This window comes from Pyrus communis, chromosome 8 (genome assembly GCF_041283825.1).
Source record: "Pyrus communis isolate YQ-2024b chromosome 8, ASM4128382v1, whole genome shotgun sequence".
NCBI classification, from domain to species: Eukaryota; Viridiplantae; Streptophyta; class Magnoliopsida; order Rosales; family Rosaceae; genus Pyrus; species Pyrus communis.
In genome coordinates, this window is record NC_142572.1 from 11361887 (window position 1) to 11388352 (window position 26466).

Consider the following 26466-nt stretch of genomic DNA (forward strand, 5'->3'; position numbering starts at 1 on the left):
TCGTCAGAATATCTTAGACTTTGACAACGATTTCGAGTGAATTTTGAGAAGGAAGAGGAATCAACAAGAGCCTCAACCACCTCAACTTGCACCAGATCTTGAAGAAGGCGAAGTACAAGTGGAAGAGGAGGCCACGGCTCAGATTTTTGAGGAAGAACAAGCTATGGCAGCCGACAATCAAACAATGAAGGAGCTTTCCGCTTCGGGATTGGACAATGCCATGCCTCTATGCATTCAATATCCAAGGGTAGCCCCAGACAAGATCAACGAGTTCGAATTAAAGTCTAACTTACTGCACCATATTCCTAAGTTCCATGGGTTGTCCATGGAAGATCCTAATAAACACTTGAAGGAGTTTGAGGTTGTTTGCTCAAGCATGACCCCGGTGAATGTTGATGGGAGCATCTTGAAGATGAAGGCTTTTCCCTTTTCTCTCTTGGAAAAGGCTAAAAATTGGTTGTATGAACTAGCCCATGGAACTGTCACATCATGGGGGAGTATGAAATGGGCATTTTTGGAGAAGTTTTTCCTAACTTCTCGAGTCATTCTTTTACGCAAAAGAATTAGTGGCATTTAGCAAAACCAAGGTGAATCATTTCCAACTTATTATGAACGTTTTAAAATCCTTGTTGCTTCATGTCCACAACACCAAATAAAGGAGGTGCTTCTTCTTCAATATTTCTACAAAGGGCGTCTACCAATTGAATGCTAAATGCTAGACGCCTTAGCGGGATGAGCTTTGGTGGACAAAACGCATGGCTGCCAAGACTTTCATTGCCAACCGAGCTTTAAATGCTCAACAATATGAAGGTGTTGGCCAAAGAGACATACCACGGCAACAACAAATTAATGAGGTAAGTGTTATTTCCGAACTTCAAACTCAAATGGCTAATCTTACTTCTCTTCTTTTGCAGGTGGTTAAAATACCAAAAGTAAAAAGAGTGGCTGTTTGTGGCGTGTGCTCAATGAATGGACATCTCACGGATAAGTGCCCCCAATTGATCGAGAACGGAGGGTGGGAATCTGCCAATGCCGTGGGTTATAGGAGCCAAAACCAACCAAGGAGTAATCCTTTCTCTAATACATACAATCCCGGGTGGAAAAATCATCCAATTTTCAAATGGAGGGAGCCCCAACAACCCCAACAACAAAGGGCATTTAGGCATTAACCTCCGGGATTCTACCAAAGGCCGTATGCACCCACACAGCCCCAAGCACAACCTACTCAATCCAAATCAGGTTCGTCCATAGATAATGATCAAAATTTTCAATTACTAACTTTTATGGCGCAGGGAATGCAAAATAGGGACAAAAAGGCTGATGAATTAGAGAAGCAAGTAGGGCAGATTGCGGAGTTCATGAGCCAATTCAGAGAACAAAGCATTTTGCCTAGTTCAACCGTTGTCAACCCAAAAGGAGGATTTGACTCTGCCAAAGCAATCATGTTGCGGAGTGGAAAACAAGTTGGAACGGCCTCACAACCATCTAAATTGGCCCCAACTGAGGACAAAAAGTTGCAAACCGAGGAGGAGGAACAAGAGCAAGCCACGGCAAGGGTAACACCACCCATGCGCAGCCACCCAAACAATCCCATTCGTCTTCCAAAGGTAAGTAGGTTCCAAATTCGATTATTTCTAATGTTATTCCCCAAATGTACCATTTCCTCATAGATTCATGCAATCCAAGAAAGATGAGGCTAAAAAGGACATTTTGGAGACATTCAGGAAAGTACAAGTCAATATACCACTTTTGGATGCAATTAAGCAAGTTCCAAGGTATGCCAAGTTTTTAAAAGAACTTTGCACTACTAGGAAGAGAATTTCGAACAAGGAGGTTGTCAAGGTAAGTGAAAATGTCTCAGCCATCTTACAACGTAAATTGCCCCCTAAATGCAAAGATCCGGGAAGTTTTACAATTCCTTGTGTTATTGGCAATAATCGTTTTGAACATGCCATGCTAGACTTAGGTGAATCTATTAATGTCATGCCTTACTCAATTTATGCATCTATGAACCTCGATGAGTTAAAAAATGATGGTGTGATTATTCAATTGGCCGATAGATCTAATGCTTATCCAAAGGGTGTTTTGGAAGATGTTTTAGTGCAGGTCAATCATTTAATCTTTTTGGCGGATTTCTACGTGCTTGAAATGGAAGAATCAAACCATTGCCCTTCGTTGCCAATCCTCCTTGGACGCCCATTCATGAAAACTGCCCGCACTAAGATTGATGTGTTTAATGGGACTTTAACAATGGAATTTGATGGGGAAGTTATTAATTTCAATCTTTCTGAATCTATCAAGTATCCTAGTGATGATCATTCATGTTTTTCTATTGATGTAATTGATTCTTTGGCGCAGGACCATTTTGAACAATCGAATGAAGACGCACTTGAATTGGTCATTACAAGAGGAATGGAATACAAAAATAATGGACAAGCTACATTGGCCACCCACGACATGCATGGAGAACACCATGCTCTGCCCCCTAATGTAGATATGATTGAGATAGTGCCTACCCTTGAGTCATTGCCACTACAATCTGGTAAGTCTTTGGACCCAATTTCAATTTCAATTTCCGCTAAAAAGCCCCTTCCTTCAGTTGTGCAGCCACCTTATCTTGAACTTAAACCATTGCCAAGCTATTTGAAGTATGTTTTCTTGGGAGACCAAGAGACCTTGCCCTTCATTATCTCCTCCTCACTCACGGCACAAGAAGAAGGTAAGTTAGGGAGAGTGTTAAAGGAGTACAAAACAGCAATTGGTTGGACCTTGGCCGACATCAAGGGAATAAGCCTTACCACGTGCATGCATTGTATACTTTTGGAGGAGGGGTCTAAAGCATCTCGAGAGGCTCAATGCCAACTCAACCCTCCAATGATGGAAGTTGTGAAAAAGGAGATAATCAAGCTATTGGATTGTGGAATGATCTATCTAATTTCGAATAGTCGTTGGGTTTCTCCGGTTCAATCTGTTCCAAAGAAACTTGGAGTAATTGTGGTGACAAATACCGAAAATGAGCTTGTTCCTACTCGAATCCAAACAGGTTTGAGTGTTTGTATTGACTATAGGAAGCTCAATGCCACTACAAGGAAGGATCATTTCCCTTTGCCCTTCATTGATCAAATGCTTGAAAGGTTAGCGGGTTATGCTTTTTATTGTTTTCTTAATGGATATTTAGGTTATAATCAAATTGTGATAGCTCCGGAAGATCAAGAAAAAACCACGTTCACATGCGCCTTTGGTACATTTGGTTATCGTCGCATGCCATTTGGTTTATGCAATGCACTTGCCACATTTCAAAGATGCATGATAAGCATATTTTCAAATTATGTTGAGAAAATTATTGAAGTTTTTATGGATGATTTCAGCGTTTTTGGTGATTCATTTGATGGTTGTTTGAATAATCTCAGTTTTATTTTAAAACGATGCATTGAAACTAACCTTGTTCTAAATTGGGAAAAATGTCATTTCATGGTTAAACAAGGCATAGTTTTAGGTCATATCATTTCTGAAAAAGGTATTGAGGTTGATAAATCAAAGATAGACCTTGTGCACCACTTACCCTCTCATACTTCGGTTAGAGAGGTTCGTTCTTTCCTTGGACATGCAGGTTTTTATCGAAGATTCATCAAGGATTTCTCAAAGGTTTCCCAACCTTTTTGCCGTCTCCTACAAAAAGATGTGACTTTTGATTTAAATGAGGAGTGCACGGCAGCCTTCCAACACCTCTAGGACTTGCTAATCACGACACCCATCATTGTTCCACCTGATTGGAGCCTTCTGTTTGAGCTCATGCGTGATGCATCCGATTATGCATTAGGGGCTGTTTTAGGCCAAAGAAAAGACAAGAAGCCGCATGTTATCTAATACGCATCCCGGACATTGAATGATGCTTAATTAAACTATTCGACCACTGAAAAAGAACTTCTTGCCATTGTCTTTGCTTTAGATAAATTTTGTTCATATTTAATTGGTACTACGGTTATTATTTTCACTGATCATGCAGCTTTAAAGTATTTGTTCACCAAGAAAGAAGCTAAACTAAGGCTAATTCGATGGATGTTGCTTCTTCAAGAGTTTGACATCGAAATTAGAGACAAAAAGGGGAGTGAAAACGTGGTGGCTGACCACCTAAGCCGTATGGTACATGAGGAGGAGCCCTTGATGAGCAATTGATGTCCATTAAGGTAAGTGAGCCTTGGTATGCTGATTTGGTGAATTATTTGGTGGCTAAACAAGTTCCAAACACTCTAAACAGAAACCAACGTGATAAATTGAAAAAAGATGCTAGATTTTATGTTTGGGATGATCCATACTTGTGGAAATATTGCTCGGATCAGATTATACGTAAGTGTGTGCATGACATGGAATTCAATTCAATTTTAACATTCTGTCATAGTTATGCATGTGGGGGACACTTTGGGACACAACGCACAGCCCTTAAGGTTTTAGAATGTGGATTTTATTGGCCAACTTTATTTAAGGATGCTAGAACCTTTTGTATGTCTTGTGATCGTTGCCAAAGAATGGGTAATATAAGTGCAAATGATCAAATGCCGCAAAATGTCATACTTCCTGTTGAAATTTTTGATGTTTAGGGCATTGATTTTATGGGTCCTTTTCCTTCCTCACATGGTTTCCTTTATATCTTACTTGTTGTGGATTATGTGTCGAAATGGGTGGAAGCAAAAGCCACCCGAACTAATGATTCTCGAGTGGTTGCAGATTTCATTAGAACTAACCTATTTGCAAGGTTTGAAATGCCACGAGTAATCATAAGTGATGGAGGTTCTCACTTTTGCAATCGAACCATTGAGGCTTTGCTCAAGAAATACAACGTTACGCATAAGGTTTCAACACCTTATCATCCCCAAACTAATGGGCAAGCCGAGGTTTCAAATAGGGAGATCAAGCAAATTCTAGAAAAGACCGTTGGGCCGACAAGGAAGGATTGGAGCATACGTTTGGAGGATGCATTGTGGGCATATCGCACGACATATAAAACACCCTTTGTCATGTCCTCATTTCGGCTCATCTATGGCAAACCATGCCATCTTCCCGTAGAATTGGAGCACAAAGTGCATTGGGTTGTCAAGACATTCAACATGGACCTTGATGCCGCTAGAATTCATAGGAAGCTCCAATTGAATGAACTTGAAGAGATTAGGCATGAGGCTTATGAAAACACTCGAATTTACAAGGAGAAGACAAAGGCCTTCCACGATAAGATGATTCGAGGCAAATCATTCTCCATTGGGCAGAAAGTGCTACTCTTTAATTCCCGCCTTCGCTTGTTTCCTGGTAAGTTGCGTTCTAAGTGGGTTGGACCGTTTGTTATCACTAATGTCTTTCCTTATGGTGTAGTCCAAGTTCAAAGCTTGAAAACAGGACAAGAATTCAAGGTGAATGGCCATCGGTTAAAGCCCTACTACGAGAATTTCGAGGAGCATGTGGTGGATGATGTACCCCTCCATGTCGTGGGTACTAGTGAAGCTGAACATGGTATATTCGTCCGGCTGGAAGACATTAAAGCAAGCGCTTCTTGGGAGGCAACCCATGCATTCAACAAGGAGAAGATGGAACTTCTACTCCAAACCCAGATTTGTGTTTCTAAACCCTTCTCTTTATTGCTTTATTTTATCATGCTTAGTTGTTTGTGTTTGTTTGCTTTTGTGTGAGTCTTTGTGTGAAACATTGAGGACAATGTTTGATTTAAGTGTTGGGGGGGTAAACAAGTGTTTTTATGCAAATTTCGTGGGATTCTATCACCTATCACTTCTAATGTTGTTTCTCACTGTTTTTAAGTGTTTTTAGTGCATTTTGAGTTGTTTTGGTGTGTTTTGAAGTAAAAATCCGAAAATTTGAAAAAAATTGAAAAATGTGTTTTGAAAAAGCCAAAAAGAGTCATTTTTGTGTGTTTGTTTGTGTCTTAGGGTACCTTCCAAGACAATGATGAGGATTTGGTTTTTAATGCATGACTGTTAAAGAGAGTTACAAACATGGATGGAAGTTTGATATGCTCCTTGGTTTATGCTTGGTTATAGTTATAGTTTACGAATTCACATGTAATCACAAAGGATAAAATCAGTTTTTGTAAATGCTTGAAGGAAGGAACCCAAACAAACGCTACATCCCTGAGAGACTTGAGCCTAAACGTTTATTTGGAGAGTTATTAATGTATGCATTCTTGTTTTCTAAAGTCATTGCATGATCTTATTATTCTTTGCTTGGTTGCTACTTAGAATGTGTTTCATCATTATAGATCCAAATACTAGAACTCATGCCCGTTCCATTCAAAGCATGACATTGATTTGCATAACACATATTCAAGATGAAGTTGTTTAGTAGTCACCACCATAGCCAAATAGCCAAATCCACCCTTGTCATTTGTATTGTAAGATTAGCCCCTTTCAGCCTTATTTAGCTTATTTTCTTTCTTAACCAAATCACCCTTACCTAGCCTAGAATAAGACTTTCCATACCCTTGTTCTTGAAGTATAGTGAAGCACAACTTAGAAGGAATTCCGTTTGAGTGACATTATTGCAGAAAACAAGTGTGGGGGAAGGGATTTTTGTGTGTATGTGTGTGCCAAAGTCTTAAAAGAGGCACGGGAAAAAAAAAAAACGTGAAAAAGAAGAAAAAGAAGAAGAAAAGAAAGAAAAGGAGTTGAAAATAAGTGAGAATGAACTCACAAGTGTTGGTTGTTGAAGAAAGGGTCCAAAAAGTTTGAATATGGCCCTAAGTTTTGTGTGAGTCCCCCTTGGGTGTTCAAAGTTGATTTTTCTGTTCTAAAGTGAATTCTAAGTGCCTACTTCATTACTTTGCTCACTATTGCTTTAAGAACGTTTGTTTATCCTTTACCTTTCGTTGTTAGCCAATACCTTTGCCCCGTTACAACCCTTTGACTTCGATCTTGATTGTTATGTGTTTCAATATGTGGAGTTTAGAATTGGTTTGGGCATATGGTATCCCTAGTTCTTGCGTCTAAGTAGTGGCATTCCATTCATGAGATCATACATATACATGCATTAATAATTCCAGAAAGTGCCTCCTTCGTTTAAAACATATGTGAGTGGCTCGTCTACATGTTTACCTCAATCTTCTCACATATACCTAGTGTAGGGAGTGTAGTCAGAAAATCTGAGTGAAAATAGAGAGTATATCCGGTGAGGAATTGAGGGAATTCTCTAAGGCATGTTACTACATTCAAAATGTTGTTTTAATTGATTAAACGTGAGCTAGTGAATGGTGACTATGATTAAGTATGCTCGAGGGTAAGGATTGCTTAAATCTATGTGAGTGGTGATCTTTGACATGTTATGTATCATTGGAAATCCCTGAGGAAAACGTTGGAAGGTTTAGATTGTATGTTTTGTTTCTTTTGTTTGTTTGTTTTGCTCGAGGACTAGCAAAAGCTAAGTGAGGGGGAATTTGATAGGAGCATATTTATGCGACTTAGTTAGCTTGTTCTTGTGCATTTGTGTTGTTATTTCTTAGTTAATGTAGTATTTCAAGTCATTTTCGTGTGTTTGTTGGTCTAAAGGGTTAAAGTAGCAAGAAAGTGCATTTTGGTGCATTTTGGAGCAGTTTTGGGCACTAAATGAATAGCACATGTATGGGCCAAGATGGATGGACGAATTTGGAGTTCAAAAGGCTAGGAATCTAATAAGAAGATGAAGAAATTAAAGTCAAGACAAAGAGGATAAGGAATCAGCTCAAAAGAGGAAACAGTATCCAAAACCTTATCTAACCTTATCCAACCTTATCCAATCTTATCTTATCCTATCCTAACCTGATAGGAGCATATTTAGGCGACTTACTTAGCTTGTTTTCGTGCATTTATATTGTTAATTCATAGTTGTTTTAGTAGTTTAAGCCATTTTCGTGTGTTTTTAGGTTCATATGGCTAAGGAAGCAAAAAGATGCATTTTGGAGCATTTTGGAGCAAAATTGGACTTGGAATGGATAGCTTATGTTTGGAGCAAAAGGAATGGACGAAATTGAAGGATTCCTAATCCATTGCAGCCACATGCACCCATAATCATTCACACCTTGCAGCCATATGCATTCACTCTTCATAAATCAGCCACATGCACATTCAATCATTCACACCAAAACCTTGCACATGCAATCCCTTTAATTAATTCAACCTAGCTGTCATTGCACATGCATTCACTCTTTAACCCACATGCATTTCCACCCACATGCACTCCCATTCTTTAATCCATTCAGCCACAAGACATTATCATTGCACCACATTCAGCCATTCCACATGCTATTTCAGCCACATGCACTCATAATCATTCAACCAACTTTGCACATGCATTCATCATCATAACCTAGCTGTCATGTTCCCTCTTCTTCACCTATAAATAAGCATCCATTGCAGCCACAATATACACACTCATTCATACACATTTCAGTCACAAAACTCTTCCATTTTCAGAATGTAGACCATCAAACTCCCTTGTGCCGTGCTCTCCCTTACAATCCAAACACCATCCTTCCATTTCCACCACTCCTCTTCCATTCCTCCACCACTCCCCAAACCATTCACACCATCAAACTATCCTTAGACCTTGTGCTACAACGAAGAGGAAGATAAGAGGGCCTAAACGTTCATACAATTCAAGTTTGAGTTGTTGGAATGTATAGGTGTTTCTTTGATTTCAATGTTTAATTTCAATACTCTTTGTTTTGTACGAATGAGGAATGGAAGAGAAGAGGGCCTAAACGTTCATACAATTCAAGTTTGAGTTGTTGGAATGTTTAGGTGTTTCTTTGATTCTCTTTGTTTTGTACCATGAGGAACTAAAACCCCCTTGGCTAGGGGGTAATTCGAAATATATGTTTATGCTTGCATTTTGATTTGATTACTTCTAATTGTGTTTCATAAGTTGTGGATTCAATTCGTTTAACCGTTTGATTGATAACTTATTTATGTATGTTTATTGAGAGTGCACACTTAATTTTCATGCATGAATATGACGCTAGAATATAAGTGAGTTTCACCTAATAGTTACGAACTTATATTCACAAGTAGTGGAGGTTGCTTATAAACAATCGCGTTAAACGAATTCTTGGCATAAGTTTCATGCGTATTCCATAGTAACGAATGCCTCGTCAACACTTATAATTTTCATAGAGCGTAATGATTCTTGCTTGTATCTCTATTATGCAATCATGTAGGGGACTTGTGGGGAATGTTTTGGGTTGTCGTATGCAATCATCCAATTCAATAACGTTAGGAAGATTTGAAAGTTAATTTAAGCGGATCTAATTAACTTGGAGCATTGAGAATTAATGATTTGTTGAAACGCAATTGGAAATCTTTTTATTATGCAAGTATAACATATGTGGAGATGAACCCCGTAGCTAACTTTCCATCAATTTGTTCTTTCTTTTCTTGTTTCTGTTTTCATGTTTAATTTAACTTGTTGTTCAATTATGTTAAACATGTGGAACTAATTTCTTTTTAGTTAGAGGTGAATTTGAAGCCATGGACATATGTTGGTTATGATTTGATTTACTCCAGTTATGAATTCATGAACTTTAGATGTGGTTTACTTTTCTGTTTTGATTAAGAACTTGTTTATGTATGTGGGTTGAGGGTCGACACTTAATTTGCATGCCTAAACTTGATGCTAGGATATAAGGGAATTTCACCTAATCGTTATGAACTTATATTCATGAGTAGTAAAGATCGCTAGTCACGATTGTGTTTAGTAAACCCTAGGCTGGATTAACATGCGTATTCCATAGTTAAGCGAACCTAATTAACTTGGAGCATTGTCATTCATCGTTTGTTGAAGTCATAACTGGGAGTCAAATTATATGCTTATGTTCATGTGTGGATAAAGAACCCTCTAACTAGTTTTTCATCATTCTATTTTATCAATTTCGTTTTTATAATTTGTTTTAATTAGAATCTGTGCATTTAGTTTAAATTCATCCAAAACCAATCCCCCATTTATTTTAAAGTGTTAGATTAGTTAGAAATACATTTAGTTTGTGTTTATAAGTGTTTTGTTTCATTTTGTTTCCCAAATTCGTCCAAAGTACTCAAGGTGCTCAAAACTGCCCAGAAAGTGTTTTTAAGGCAGTTTCGAGTGCTTTGGGTACTGTTTGAGTCTTTTGGTTTGTTTTAGTGTTTTAAAGTTTAGTTTTACATTCTTTGAGTCTAGTTTAGTGTTTTATATTACGTTTTTACGTTTTTGAGTCAAATCCAAGTGATTAACAATCCCTCCTAATCCCCGGTCCAGAACGATCCCTACTTGCACCTATACTACAATTTGACGAAAAGAGGGTTTAATTTGTGTGCGTATAATTCTCGCATCATAACCTTATCATGCCTTAATCTTAGCTACAAGGGGACCTAAATGTATATTTCTAGAAGTATTCTCTTCTAGAAGGGCCAAATCAGCCACAAAGTATATTGTTTCTAGAAACCCTACAAAGGTGGCGCCTATTTCCTTCTAGAATGCCTTGCCTTACCTTGCAAGCCACTTTCCTTCCCCTCCAATTGTTGCCGCACCCCTCTAGGCCTTTTCCCTTATGAATTCTGATTTATTAGGCCTTTTCCCTTATGGATTTGGGTTATACAAATCCTTTTCTGAAATTGATTGGGCCAAACCCTCTCCTAAGTGGATTAAATCAATTGTGCTGAAACCTAGGGCCCTAATCCTTAAAAATATGATAAGGTGTAACCCTAGGGTGGCCGAACCTATATATTCATCTTTTCAGCCACAAATTCGGATGAACCCTTTATGCTATTTAGAAATTCCTTGCCACAAGCCCTAGCCTTCATTCTCCATCATCCATTAAATCCCCACACCTCCATACACAATCTGCCGCACCCTTTCACCCTAATCAGCCATCATTCATCATCCCAAGCAAGAATACATCGTTCATAACCCCAAAACCACCACCCACACCTTGTGCCGCAGCAAGGAAGAAGGAGGGAAGCCTTAGACGTGCATGTCATTCGACTTGGAGTTGCTGGAACGTTTTAGGTGTAATCTTTCTTGTGTTTTTCAATGTTTAAATTCAAGAATCTTTGATTTGTGAGTATGAGGAACTAATCCCCTTTTGGCTAGGTGGAATTTCGAAACCATGGCTATATTTGCATTATGATTTGATTACTTCCAGTTGTGATTTCATGAATTGTGAATTCAATTTACTTATCTATTTGAATTAAAACTTGTTTATGTATGTGGGTTGAGAGTGCACACTTAATTTGCATGCATAAATCTGATGCTAAGATATAAGGGATCTTCACCTAATCGTTGTGAACTTATAGTCATGAGTAGTAAAGGTTGTTAGTCACAATCATGTTAAGTAAATTCTTGGCATAAGTATCATGCGCTTTCATAGTTACGAACGCCTCGTCAACACTTATGATTTTCATAGAATTTAATGATCTTTGATTGTTTTTCTATTATGCGCTTTCATGTAGAGAACTTTTGAGGAATAATCTGATTGCAATGCCCTAATTCTATTCCATTCAATGACCTAAGGAAAATCTGAGAGTTAATTTTAGCGTACCTAATTAACTTGGGGTGTTGAGGTTCATGGTTCATTGAAAAAGGCAACTGGAGATTGTGTTGTATGCAAGTATGTCATGTGTGGAGAAGGACCTCCTAGCTAGCCCATCATCCATTTATTTCCACCAAATTCGTGCAAATCTGCCTGGTTCTAATTTCTGTTTTGTTTACTTTATTTTTGTCCAAAACCAAATCCCTATTTATTTTAGAGTGTCTAATTAGTTAGAATCTGTTTTAGATGGTGTTTTCATGTGATTTGAGTCAAGTTAAAATCAAAATTCGTCCAAATGTGTGTTTAGAGTGAAATCTGACCAGTTTGTGTTTTTAGGCAGTTTTGAATGTTTTTAGCTTAGTTCGAGTCTTGTGAACTTGTTTTGAGTCTTTTAAGTTTAGTTAAGTGTTTTAAAGCTTAGTTTTATCTATTTGAGTTCGTTTAAAATGTTTAGCAATCCCTCCTAATCCCCGGTTTAAGAATGATCCCTACTTATATATGTACTACAATTGTCAAAAGAGGGTTTAATTTGTGTGTTAAGTTAATTTTCGCATCACAGTTCATGGTTAATTTGGCGCATTGTCATTCATGGTTTATAGGAATAATAACTGGAAATCGATTTGCATGCATACGTGTCATGTGTGGAGATGAACCCTCTAGCTAGCCAATCACCCATAAGTTCCCCCAATTTCGTGCCAAACTTGTTTAAGTCTTTAATCTACTTGTCTTTACTTTAAATTCGTCAAAAAACCAATCCCCTTTACTCTATTGTGTCAAATTAGTTAGAATATGTCCCCATTTAGTATTTTGAGTCTTTTTAGTTTAATTTTCGTCCAAATCACTTTCTAGTACCTGTTTTGAGTCAATTTAACTTAGTTTGTGTGTTTTGAGTCTATTTAGCTTGTTTTGAGTTTTTAAGAGTCTAGTTTTCTATTTTTGAGTCTAGTTTAGTGTTTTAGAGTTTAAATTGTGTAGATTAGCATCCATTCTAATCTCCGGCCTAGAACGATCCCTACTTACACATACTATAATTATAGGGTTTAATTTGTGAGTTAGTTAATTTCACATCATTGTGGAATCAGCAATGACATCTTGTTTCTTGCTTTTCCAACTGATTGCCTCACCATTTAGAGTGCATACAAATTTGGAGTTAGAATTTCTATCATCAATGTTAGATTGAAAATTTGCATCTGTATAGGCTTCCACTTACAACTCTGAATCTCCTCCATATACGAGGAACATATCCTTAGTGTTTTTTAGATACTTTAGGATATTGTTAACAGCTGCCCAATGTTATGATCCTAGGTTAGATTGATATCGACTTGTAATGTGATAGGAGCATATTCATGCGGCTTAATTAGCTTGCTCTCGTGCATTTATGTTGTGTTTACTTAGCTATTTTAGTGTTTAAGGCTAATTTTGTGTATTTTCAGATTATAAGGCCAAAGTGTGCAAGAAGATGCAAATTGGAGTCTTTTGGAGCGAAAGAGGAATGAATGAGTTGAAGATTTGAAGAAACGACGAATTCCTACTCCAACGATGAATTCTTACCAAAACGAGGAATCCTACTCAAACAAGGTTTCCTACTTGAAGTAGGAAAGTTAACCCTAGGTTTCCCGTTTTGGTAACCTTTCCTAAACTTAAACGTCCGTATTTTCTAGCCACTTTGAAGGCCTTGTATGCACTTTAGGACATAAAACTATGGCCCTAGCCCACTTTAAAGCCCAAGCCGTGCCTTTGCACTTTCTTTTCCTTCCCTTGCCGTGCAAGGGGGGGCATTTGTGTCAAATATCATTCACTTAAACCCTAACCCTAATCACCCTAATTACATATCAGCCGTACCTTTTATTTGGACCCTAGCCGACCTAATTCATTGCATGCATTCATATTAATAAACCATCTCCCATCCATCATCAAAACCCTAAGCCTTCTAATTATTCTTCTAAGCCGTGCCCCCCCCCCCCCCCATATTTTTATTTCACCCTAATAAACAATTCAAACCACAGCCGTCACTCCACACATTCACCATAATAAACTATTAACCATTCACCCTAAAAGACAAAAGATGGACTCTTGCCGCATCCACCATATAGCCCATTATTCTAATTAGCCATTGACCCTAATAATCCCATTATTCTTATCAGCCGCACATTATTCACTATTATTTTTTTAATTATTTTTCATTCAGCCATTTTTTTACTTAGGATCATCCACCCTAGTTCTCAATAGGCCGTCACTTCCCATTCATTCAATCCGTAGCCACCTTCACACACAAAAATTACATATTGTTTCACGCAGCCACCATCACCGATCCCATCCAATTTTCTCCCAAAAACCCGTGCATTCCATCACCCAACCCAAAATAACATCCAGAAATTCCCTAAACCATCTCTGCCGCAGCAAGGAAAGGAGAAAGAGGAGCTTGGACGCGCAGAAATTCAAGTGGATTCATTGTGCGTTCTAGGTGTAATCAATCTTTTGTTCGTTATGTTTAAATTCAATTTTATTTCTCTTTCTGTGAACATGAGAGGCTAAACCCCCTAGTTAGCTAGGGGGTGATTCGAAACCATGATTATATATGTGAAATAAGTTGATTACTTCCAGTTATCGTTGCATAAGATTTGAATACATTTTGCTTAACCGTTTGATTTAGAACTTATTCTTGTATGTTGATTGAGAGTGCACGCTTAATTTGCATGCTTGAATTTGGTGCTAGGATATAAGTTTGTTTCACCTAATCGTTATGAATTTATATTCACAAGTAGTGAAGGTTGCTAGTCACGATCATGTTAAGTAGATTCCTGGCAAGCGTATCATGCTTTTCATAGTTACAAATGCCTTGTCGATGCTTATGATTTCCAAGGAACGTAATGATTCTAACTTATGTCTTTATCATGCTGTTCATATAGAGAATTTGTTAGGAATAATTTGTTTGCGATGCATATTCATCCAATTCAATGATTCTAGGGAAATCTGAAGGTTAATTTAAGCGGACCTAATTAACTTGGAGTGTCGAGGTTCATAACTTATTGGATTGATAATTGGAAATTGATTTACGTTGCATATATTTCATGTGTGGAGAAGAACCCCTTAGCTATTCCATCATCCATTGATTCATCACAATTTTATCTTAAAATCTGTTTTCTTTACAATCTGCCCATTTAGTTTAGATTCGTCCAACCACAGTCCCCCCATATTTTGTTGAGTCGTAGTCATTCGTATTTGTTTTATTTTGTGTTCTTTTAAGCATTTGGAGTCATAAACACTTCCAAATTCGTCCAAATTAAGTTCTAGTTTCTGTTTGAATCATTTCAAATTAGATTAGCACCCCTAGTTAATCCCCGGTTAGAACGATCCCTACTTACTTCATTACTACAATTGTCACAAATAGGGTTTAATTTGTGTGTCAACATAATTTTCACATCATAATGCTCACAATATATGCGATATTAGACCTTGTGCATATCATAGCATACATGAGACTTCCTATTGCAGAAGCATAAAGAATTTTACTCATTTACTGTACCTCTTTAGGAGTCTTAGGTCCTATGGATTTAGAAAGGTGCATTCCATGTCTTACAAGAAGATAACCTTTCTTAGATTCCTTCATGTTGAACTTAATTAGCACCTTATCTATGTACATAGATTGGGATAATCCAATTAGTTTTCTAGATCTATCACAATAGAGCTTTATCCTAAGTACATAAGATGCATCTCCCAAATCTTTCATGTGGAAGGTTTTGGACAACCACACTTTTACAGTAGAAAGCGCTGTAGTATCATTTTTCGGAGAGTAGTATGTCATCTGTATACAATATAAGGAATGTTAATGCACTCCTGATGACCGTTTGATAAACATAATTGTGACCAAACGATTTGATTTCAGTGTCAAAATGAATATTCCAGCTCCTAGAAGCTTGCTTAAGTCCGTAGATGGATCTCTGAAACTTGCATACCTTAGTCTTTTCAGACTTGGACACGAAGCCTTCAGGTTAAGTCATATAGAGCTCTTTCTTTAGGTAGCCATTCAAAAAGGTTGTCTTCACGTCCATTTGCCATATCTCATAATCATGGTACGCAACTATAGCAAGTAAAATCCGAATGGACTGAATTATGGCTAGAGGAGAAAAGGTTTCTTTGTAGTCAATCTCTTCTCTTTATTTGTAACCCTTGGCAACTAATCTTGCCTTGTAAGTTTCCATGTTTCCATTAGTGTCTATCTTCCTTTTGAAGACCCATTTGTTCCTGACTGGTACTATACCATATGGGGGTCTACAAGAGTCCATATTTGATTTTGATACATGGAATCCATCTCAGATTTCATGGCTTCTTTCCTTTTCTTTGAGTCAATGTCTGACATTGCTTCAATGTAGCTCGTAGGGCCCTCATTTGTGTTATTATCACCTAGAAGATGCAATTCTCCAAAGTTGTCATCCATGCTATACTTCTGAGGTGGCTTGCTGACCCTTTCAGATATACGTGGAGCTTGGGGCATAGGGATTGGGTTGTCTATCTGTTGAGTACTAGTTTGTGGTTCATCAAGGGTTTCCATGAGTTCTATTATCCTTTCATTTGTAACATCTAGAATGAACTTTTCTTCCAAAAATGTTGCATTTCTAGCGACAAAGATTTTTTGGTCGTTAGGGTAATAGAAATAGTATCCCAAACTTTCTCTAGGATACCCCACAAAATAACACTTTACAGATCTCGCATCAAGCTTGTTACTTTCATGTTTCTTAACATATGCTGGGCAACCCCAAATATTAAGATAATTAAGACTTTTCTTTCTATTGTTCCATATCTTATATGGCGTTTTCGAAATAGATTTGGACGACACTCTGTTTAGTATATAAACAACGGTAAAAGGGGCATATTCCCAGAAGGATATAGGTAAATCAGTGAAGCTCATCTTAGAATGAACCATGTTCATCAAGGTTCGGTTCCTCCATTCTGAAACTCCATTAAGTTGAGGAGTTCCAGGTGGAGTCCATTGTGATACAATTCCACTTTTTGAGGTAGTCTAGGAACTCGTTACTCAGATACTCACCCGCTCGATCTAACCTTAGGATCTTAATTTGTTTCCCAGTTTGCTTCTTTACTTCATTCTTAAATTCTTTGAACTTTTCAAAGAACTCAGACTTGTATATCATTAAATACATATAGCCTAACCGAGAGTGATCATCGGTGAATGCGATAAAGTAGGAGAAGCCTTCTCGTGACATCGTGGGTATAGGTCCACAAACATTAGTGTGGATTAACCCTAGTAACTCCGTGACTCGCTCTCCTTTACCAGTGAATGGAAATTTAGACATCTTACCCTTTAGACAAGACTCCCATGTAGGCATTAGGTCATTACCTAATGTCTTAAATTATCTATTTCTGGACATCTTCCAGAACTTGTCTTTGTTTATATGTCCAAGTTTAAGGTGCCACAATGTTACTTTGTTAACACTGTCCCACAACTTTTTGGGTTTTGAGGTATCTTCACTAGGAATACAGTTTAAATTACCATTCATATTGAGATAAAAAAGTCCTTCGATCATGCTACCATAAGAGATAACATGACCGTTCAATGATCAAGTACAACTCAGATTGTCGAACAATCTTGAATGCCCATCTCTCAAAAGCTTAGAGATGGAGATTAATTTCTTTATGCATGAAGGAAAGTAAAGGCAATCTTTTAAGTTCTAAGACTTCTCTGTTTGGTAGTTCAAGAAGATAGATGCCTATAGCTTTTGCAGAGATCTTTGTGCCGTTCCCAACTCGCACAATCATCTCTCCCTTGCGCAGTGTCCTGCTTTTTAGCAATGTCTGCAATGAATTGCAGATACGTTGACTATCGCCTGAATCAAATATCTAGGCTAAAAAGCTAACTGTAAAAGCACTCTCTATCACAGAAATAGTTCCTTCATCAGTTCTGTTTGCGAGGCTCGCAAGATGCACCCTGTATGTCCTCTTTCAACAATCATCATTTCCGCAATGAAAGCATGTCCATTTGGAGTATCTTGCCTTTTTCTTATGCAACCTTTTCCCGAATATTGCATTCTCGCTCCCACTGTTTCTTTTGAAATTTTGTTCAAACTCACAGCACATGCCAATCATCTTGAATGAGAATGATCGAATCTATTCACTTTATAAACCGAGTGAAATCATCCAAGAAAGATGCAAGGAAAAAGTCTCGGGCCAATTTCCCATCAATAGGGGTCCCTAAACTCTCAAGGTCTCTAAAGATCTTGTCCTTTTTTTGTCCATGTTCTTGGATCAATGTCCCCTTTGTCATTTTGGAATTCAATAGACCACAAACATTTGAGAAACGTACATTACTAGTCTCTATGTCATGCATCTTTTGTAGACTTTCAACCACGGCATGTGAAGTGTCCATGAGCTTATGTTGCTTCTTAAGTTCCTCACTAAATGAAGTGAAGATTAAGCATTTGGCCTGTAAGTCATCCTCATAGTATCTAGTGTAACTTTTACATTCCTTCTTTGAAGCTAGTTTCATACGAGGTACCTGAGGAGGGGATTGCTTGAGCACATATGCTTTGCCATTCACCTTTGAGACATTCTCAATGTGACGGTACCAAACAAAACATTGGCCTCTAAGGCTCATTTTGTCAAGTATTAGGGTATGTGGGTTATTAGGCATGTCGATATCCACAAAACATAACAGAAATCAAATTGATTGTTTGGTAAAACTAATTGATTTAGGGTCTTTAAATCCAGTGATTTAAATATCGATATTTTGCCGATAATATCATTTTTTTTAGAGGGCGATATTTTCAGCATTTTAATGCATATATTTGGGCAATATATATTATTGATAATATTGCGAGATGAAACCCAAAAATACTTGAAAAATGATGAAAAGTCTCAATCTTGCGCATAGAGGGATTTGAACCCCTCCCTTTGCCAACCACGCACTTGAGCCTTATCCAACTCGCTACAGATGTGTTTGTGATTACATATTCAGCCTGTAATATTTATATGGTCGTTAAGATGTTTGCAAGGCTTGCAAGCTAATATTTATTATCTAGGATAAATTTCTATATTTAAAAAAACACCAAGGGGATTCGAACCCCTCCCATTTTACTCCTTCAACACCTTGACCACCATATCACTTATGTTTTTGTGAAAATATCCTAAAATATTTATATATATGGTTTTGTTTTGAATTCTTTTTGCAAGAAACAAATTTGCACATGACAATAAATCTTTAACAATTTCTTTTCAAGTATCTACTTTTGAACTACTCACCACGTTCACTCACCTAACTAATTAGTTGTAGTCATATTTCTATATATATGGTTAGGTAGTTCTATTTCTATATATACAAATAAAATCAAATGGTCCCATGCCGTCCCTTATTCTCAATATCTCTCCAAAACAAAACATAATGCTCATGTTATTCTCAACATCTATCAACCTCAATTTCCCCCCAAGTTAAAAAAAACTGAACTATAGTAAGTTATTCTCATTCATTATTGTTATTTAATTTGCATGTTTGTTATTATCTATTCCAAATTTTTGGTGGTATTATATTTTAAATTGTGTCAATTAATTACTTAGTAAATGGCATGTAGTTTTTAATTTTTCTATTTTTTGTTTGGTCACTTACATGTGTGTTTATTGTCTCTTAATTCATTATTAAAGACTTTATATGTTTTCATCACATTTTGTTACATTTGTGTAATTATTATTTTATTGTTGGTCCACTCAGATTCTATTTGTCCTTTACACAAAGGGTTCCATATTTAAGGTAAGTTTACAAACTTATATTTATATTATTGTAATTTATACAACAACAAAAAAATTTGTGTGGAACCGTGCATGTGATCTAGGAACCAAATAATACTTGCATGTTAATTTTTTGAAGTAATTAAAGACAAGTGAGCCTTCTCGCACCCAAGACAGATACAAGAGCACCTTGAGAGAGTTGGAACAGAAAACGTACCCTTTTCCTGACTCTGACATGGCTGCCATGTTAGATGACTTGCTGGAAAAAAAGGTGATTGAGCTACCCGAATGCAAGCGTCCTGAAGAAATGAATCGCACAAACGATCCTAGGTACTGCAAGTACCATCGTATTGTGAGCCATCCTGTTGGCAAGTGCTTCGTTCTTAAAGAACTCATCATGAAGCTAGCACAACAAGGGCAAATTGAGCTCGACCTTGAGGACACGGCCGCAACGCATACCACTACAATTGCGTTTGGATCGTTTAATCCTGTACATTTCCAAAAGACACTTGACCATTCCCGTGAATGCTCAAGTTGCACGGCACCTCCTACACAACCATCACTGGAGAGAAGCGACCAAGATGCACATGCTGATGATGAAGAAGGATGGATATTGGTAACCTACAAAAAGACAATGAAACCAAGACCACGAGTCATACAGCCAAAGGTGGAACAAAGAAGAAATCACCACAGCCGCAACAATGCGAAGCCTAAAAGAAACATAAAGCATGATAAGACAACATATGCTGGGGAACCTACGGAGCAGGAGCCACGCATTCCCGTTTCCTTGCATGAATACTTCCCGAATGACTTTTTCCAACAGTGCACTACTGTGGCCTGTCACATGGTTGAAGTAGAAATAGAAAAGCCCTCAAAAGGCAAAGCAATCGCCACTGAGGTAGAAAAGACCCTCACACCTGGAGAAGGTCTGCCAACACACTTTAGCATCGAGCTTAAAAGGTGTGTGTGGGGCACATCAGTCTGAACCAAAGATACATTTCCAGCTTAAAAGAATGGGTTACTACTGGCCGAGCATGGTGAAGGACTGCCTGGAACACGCCAAAAGGTGCCAAGCCTGCCAATTCCACGCCAACTTCATACATCAACCGCCTGAACCATTACACCCTACGTTGCTTCATGGCCGTTCGACGCATGGGGATTGGACGTTGTAGGACCAATTACGCCAAAGTCATCTGCAGGGGAAGCTTACATCCTAGCTGCAACAGATTACTTCTCCAAGTGGGCTGAAGCCATACCTTTAAGGGAAGTAAAGAAGGAAACTGTTGTTCGTTTCATCAAGGAGCATATCATCCACCGATATGGGGTGCCTCGCTACATTATCACTGACAACGGAAATCAGTTCTCCAACCGACTCGTGGACGAGCTTTGCGACAAATACAAGTTCAAGCAGCACAAGTCTTCCATGTATCATGCTCCGGTCAACGGCCTCGCGGAAGCATTCAACAAGACGTTGTGCAACCTCCTGAAAAAGGTAATCGGCCGAACAAAGAGAGACTGGCATGAAAGAATAAGTGAAGCACTTTGGGCATATAGGACTACACATAGGACTCCTACCCAAGCTACACCTTATTCTCTCGTATATGGCATAGAAGCTGTTCTACCGCTCGAAAGTCAAATTCCCTCACTAAGGATGGCTATACAAGAAGGCTTGACTGATGAAGAAAATGCAAAGTTGCGCCTTCAGGAGTTGGAAGCGCTGGATGAGAGAAGGCTCGAAGCTCAACAACACTTGGAATGCTACCAAGCACGGTTATCCAAGGCATTCAACAAGAAAGTCCGCCCAAGGTCTTTCCAAGCCGGAGATCTCGTGCTGGCATTGCGTAGGCCTATCATTACAACTCATAAGACAAAAAGCAAGTTCACATCAAAGTAGGATGGACCCTACGTAATACAAGAGATCTACACCAATGGCGCCTACTTAATCATGGCAGAAGACGGGTTGAAGATTGGCCCCATCAACGGCAGATTTTTGAAGCGCTACTACCCCTAAAGCAAACACACCACGCTCCTGGCCCGCAAGAGCATAAACTGTGTACGGCAAAATCATCATCAAAACCATCACTCATTTGAACTACGTCATGACTTGATCCCTCTTCAACCAAGGGTACGTAGGCAACTTGAAACTTCAAGTACAGTCACATCAAAAAAAAAAAAAAAAAAAAAAAAAAAAAACACTTTGAAGAATAAAGAGCAAATTCAAGAATGCAAACATTTTATTTCTTTAAAGGAAAAAGTCTGATTACAAAAGAAAAAGGGCAGATGACACTACTCGAAAACTATGTCCCTAACACTAAGGAGGCGGTCTTCAAGCAAGCCTTCCAAAGCCTTCAAAGTCTCTACCTCGGTGAGAGACAGGATGGGCAACTCCATAGCCATGTCTTTCTCTTGTTCTAGGCGTGAAATTTCCTCTTGGCATTGAGAAAGTGTAGCTCCTTGCTCCCTAAGAACACTTTCAAGTTTTGATGCCTCGATGCCCAGCTGTTCTTGTTCTCGCATCAACGTATCTAGACGTACCCGGACGGAAGCTAAAGAAGTCTCTGTAGATTGATAATCTCCCGAATCAACTTGCTGAGAAGACCGGGCTTGGGTTAGTGACAAGTCTATTGCAGCAAGTTGGTGAGCTCTAACATCTGGACTCAACTTCTTCGAGGAAATAACACGCAAGGAAGAATACTCAGTTGAGGCGGCCATAAGTTCGGCAATCTTGATCTTCAAGGATGAAGAATCAATGTTAAGATTGTCGATTGCAGAAATAAGTTTCGACAAGTCCTCCTTAAGCAACGCAAGGTCCTCTGACGGGCATTTTGAAATTCTCCCCTCAATATGGCTCTTGATATCCATTGCCGCACGAAGATTGATGCGATGAATAAGCTGCTCAGTACCACTAAGGTTTGGCCCTCTCAGAGAGATCTCAGAGCTAGCTGGCAAAGGTATAGAACGCATGACGGGATCTGGCATGCCTCCACCTACACACGGCAAACTTGGGAAACTTGACGAACTTGGGATAAGCTCTGTACCAGGTGGATCCCCAATCTCCTCGCATGTAGGTAGGTCGCCTCCAAATAGCATCTCCGTATAAGAATAAATACATGTGGTTGCCAAGTCAAAAGAACAAGAAGGCCCAACCTAAAGAAAACAAAGAAAGCTGTTAGAAACAAAAACTAGAACAATGAAAGCAGAAGAAGTCATAAGAGAGAAGAAGATGCATACGTCTTTCTCAAACGACACACTACCATCGAGTTGAGGGAGCCTAAACACTTCTTTCTTCTTATGATGAAAATTGACATCGCTATCGGCCTGAGCGCCTTCAAGACGTCGCTTGTTTAAAACTTGTTGACCCTGCCGCAAAACAAGTCCATCTTCATGGGAATCAACTTCCTCTTCAGATACATCCAGATGTTGAGAAGACAAGCGTGGGCATTGAGGGACTAAAACCACTGGTCTATCTTGCAAAGTAGCAGCACTCGCGCAATCAAAAGATATCAGTTGTGTAGGAACCACAGAACACCCCTCCTTCAATACATTAAGGTGTGAATGAGAAGAATTGGTACCACTTCCCATCCCCAAATTCTCATAATATACCTTTGACCACCAACTTACGTAAGCACGGGTTACTAGACTACTCTTGAACTCGTCTTTGGCCGGCAGGGTGACAGAAGCATTTGTACATGCACGGGTACAAGACTCCCAATGCATATACACGGCTTGCAAGGAGTCTAATTGGTTTTTTTCCTTCAGCTTGCCTGGCACATGTTAGACAAAACCAAATTGCCTGCTGAAACGGTGGGGACTATACGGCTGAACAATGCATCGATCTTCTTGCCCAAAGAAACATACCCTGAGCGAAGACTTATAAGGTAAGATAAGTCTGAGAAGCGAATATGCGAATCATCCATGATGCCTCGCCGCACCGAGCCAACTCTCGCCAGATAGTCCATCTTCAAGCCTTCGCAGCTTCTAAACAGTGCTTGCGCCTGGGAATCATCGAGGCTCTTCGAAGAAAGCACGCCAGAATACTTCGTCATCAAAGGCCCTGACTTGTTTAGAGTTGAAGAAAAAAAATGAGTACCGAAGTACTCACCCAACCAACCATACACATAATGGTAAGGAAGAACCGCAGCACGATCTTCAGTGTTTGCCGAGTTCGAAACAACACTCAAGCCGTTATAAATATTGGCCAAAACCGGGATAGCAAGACTAAAAGATTCACCTGCAGCCATCTTGCTAGCAACTTTGAAAACCCCAGGACGAACAAAGTTGACGTCGCCGATTGGAAAAACAAACTTACAAAGCCAACAAGCTAAGAAAGCAGCTAGGTAAGATTCTTCCACATGCTCTGATGCTATGCCAAGGTCCTCAAACGCTCTCAACTCGGCAGGGGAACAGCGCCTAGCTGAACCAATGGCACCAGACGGATATGAGTCTCCCTTTGGCTTAGTGGTTTTGTTGCAACTTCTTCTCTTCGAGGACTTCTTGTACCTTATGTCCTCCCAATACCAGAAGCGGATCCATGAAGAATTCTTCACGCCTGATTTACCTCGAGCATCTTGGGAAAGCTTGTGATATACCCAAAATAAACAGCGACAACTCGCAGGCAATCCTCGGTTATTGCAGAGAGAAAGTTCCTCCGCACTAGGAACGACCTCGTCATAAAACTTACCTTGGATTGGCAATCCCCCTATCTTGTGGAGATCCTAAAGTGAAATTGACATCTCTCCTTGAGCTGTATGAAGCGTGTTAGTCGCTGAACACCAATGCTCGAAGAACGCATGAAGGACAAAATGATGGAGATCATAACTAAACAAAGATGCGTACACGGCATGGTAAAGGCCCATGCTAGTAAGCACATGTTTAGATCGGCCCAAGACATCTTCAAGCCACTCCCAATAAGACTCAGCAAAAACAGCTTCTCCGGTAGTCGACAAGACATCATTCCAAGCCATAGCTCCGTTGCGGATGTGATCTCCGAGAAACTTAAACGAAGCCGGATGATTGTCACGAGCATGGTGCGAAGGGTTCAAGATAAGAATCCCCAGTGTGCACGCCTCCTTCTCCGTATTTGATCGAACAAAGTCTGCCACCTTCCAAGATACTTCAGAAGACCACGACTTAATATGCATGGAGTTGTCTTTTGTAGGAAGAGCAAGCGCCTTAAGGCCAGTCAATGGGGCGTAAATCTTCAGCGTTGTTCCCCTATCTTGCGAATCATTTTCCTTCGCGAGAATGGTGATGGTGTTGCTCTTAAAACATTTGAAAAATACCATGACCGCAACAAAGCAAAATCAGCCACAAAACTTGAGCAGCACACCAACAAAAGCAGCACACCAAAATCAACAAAGCATATGTACACCCACAGTCCTGCCCGCTCTGTCACCAGCTACCACACCTTTGGAAACTTCATGAGGGCCCTAGCATCATGCTCTGTCTTCCCAAAAAAAAAAAAAAAAAAAAAAGAATCGTATCATCACAACAAGGAAATCATCAGTGGGTGTACACACATTACATATTTTACGCACAACTATGAGACAATCACCTATATATATATATATATATAAATGTGCATGTCAAATCAAATATATATATATAAGTGCATGTCAAAATCAATATATATATATATATATATATATATGTACATATCAAAATCGTCTTCAGCTGGATTAAACCTTACAGAGCAAAGGCTGTGCAAAGAAACTTGCTAAGTGATTACTTCCTCTCCTTCCCATCCACAACAATTGAACTCCCACAAATAGCACAGAGAGCTGCAAAGGTTGATGAAGTGGAGAGCAACTCGCCTTGGCAGTTCAAACCTATGCTCGCGACCACCCTTTCTGGTCTAGCACCCAGTTCAACGAGCAGCAGGCGCAGGTGTAGGCACAAGCTGATGATCAATCTGAGACCCAGAAAGCACCACCACGTTTAGGCAGTGGCTGTGCAATGGTTGCAGTTGCTGCTATCCAATATAACATATATATATACATATATATATAATGATCTCCAGAGAGGCACATGAATGAGGGGCCATGCACAGCAGGGGGAATCAGAAACAAAATATTAAAAGCACTGATGGTGTGGTAGGAGTGATGGTGGCGTGCGGAAAGCAAATGTCAAAAAAAAAAAGAATGATGATGGCCATCATTTTGTGAGGAGTGGGGCACGCACCGAAGAAAATAATAATATATATCAATTATAAAAGCTTCAGCACCACCGAAAGTAAAGAAAAGAAAATAAAAAAAATAAAATAAAATAAAAGGGAAGCAATGATGATGTTGGGAAGCATCTTTCAAAGACAGCACCAGCTGCCAATTGTTTAAATTAGCAAATTGTGTGTGTGTGTGTGTACAAGTTGTAATTTTGTAGAGTTTGAAACTCACACAGTGCCAGGCGCACCGAGAGCAAGTATGATTGAAAAAAAAAAAAAAAAAAAAGGGCGACATAATTATTGCAAAGAAGAAAATAAGAAGAGGGTGGTGCATGGCACCATTCGTAAAAGTCTGAAAGAAAAAAAAAAAAAAAAAAAAAAAAAGGGGCCACATAATTATTGCAAAAAAGAAACTTGCAAAAGTTTTATTATTAAAAAAAAAAAAAAAAAAAAAGGGCAACATAATTACTGCAAAGAAGAAACTTGCAAAAGTTTGATAAAAAAAAAATAAAAAAAAAAAAAAAGAAAAGAGGGAAATAACACATCTTGGTGATATATATGTTTTATTTGTATTTAGCACAATACACTGAATAAAATAAAGCATGTCCATTAATCTCCGAGAAATTACAAGTGCGTACAAAAAAAAAAAAAAAAAGATGGAGCTTTCACAAAGGATGTTCACGTGAAGCCCCATTACTTGGCAAAACTCTCGAAGCGGGAGGCATCAGAGCAAGAGGCATCGAAGCGGGAGGCATCGAAGATAGATCATTCGAGGCCTCAATACTTGGTGGAACGCTGGATGACCCAGGAAAAAGGTGCCTCTGGAGATAAGCCGCAAGCCTTTGACGGTCACTTTGAATCCGACCTTCAGATTCTTGTAGCTCATCAAGCTTCCTCTTCATGCCCGTCGAATAGTTATTTGCAAGCACGTGCAAACTTCTATTCTCGTGCTTAAGCTGTTTGATCTCTTGCTTGAGATTTTCCACCTCTGCCATCAACGATTCAACTTGACGGGAGCGAGCAAGTAGGCGTTGGC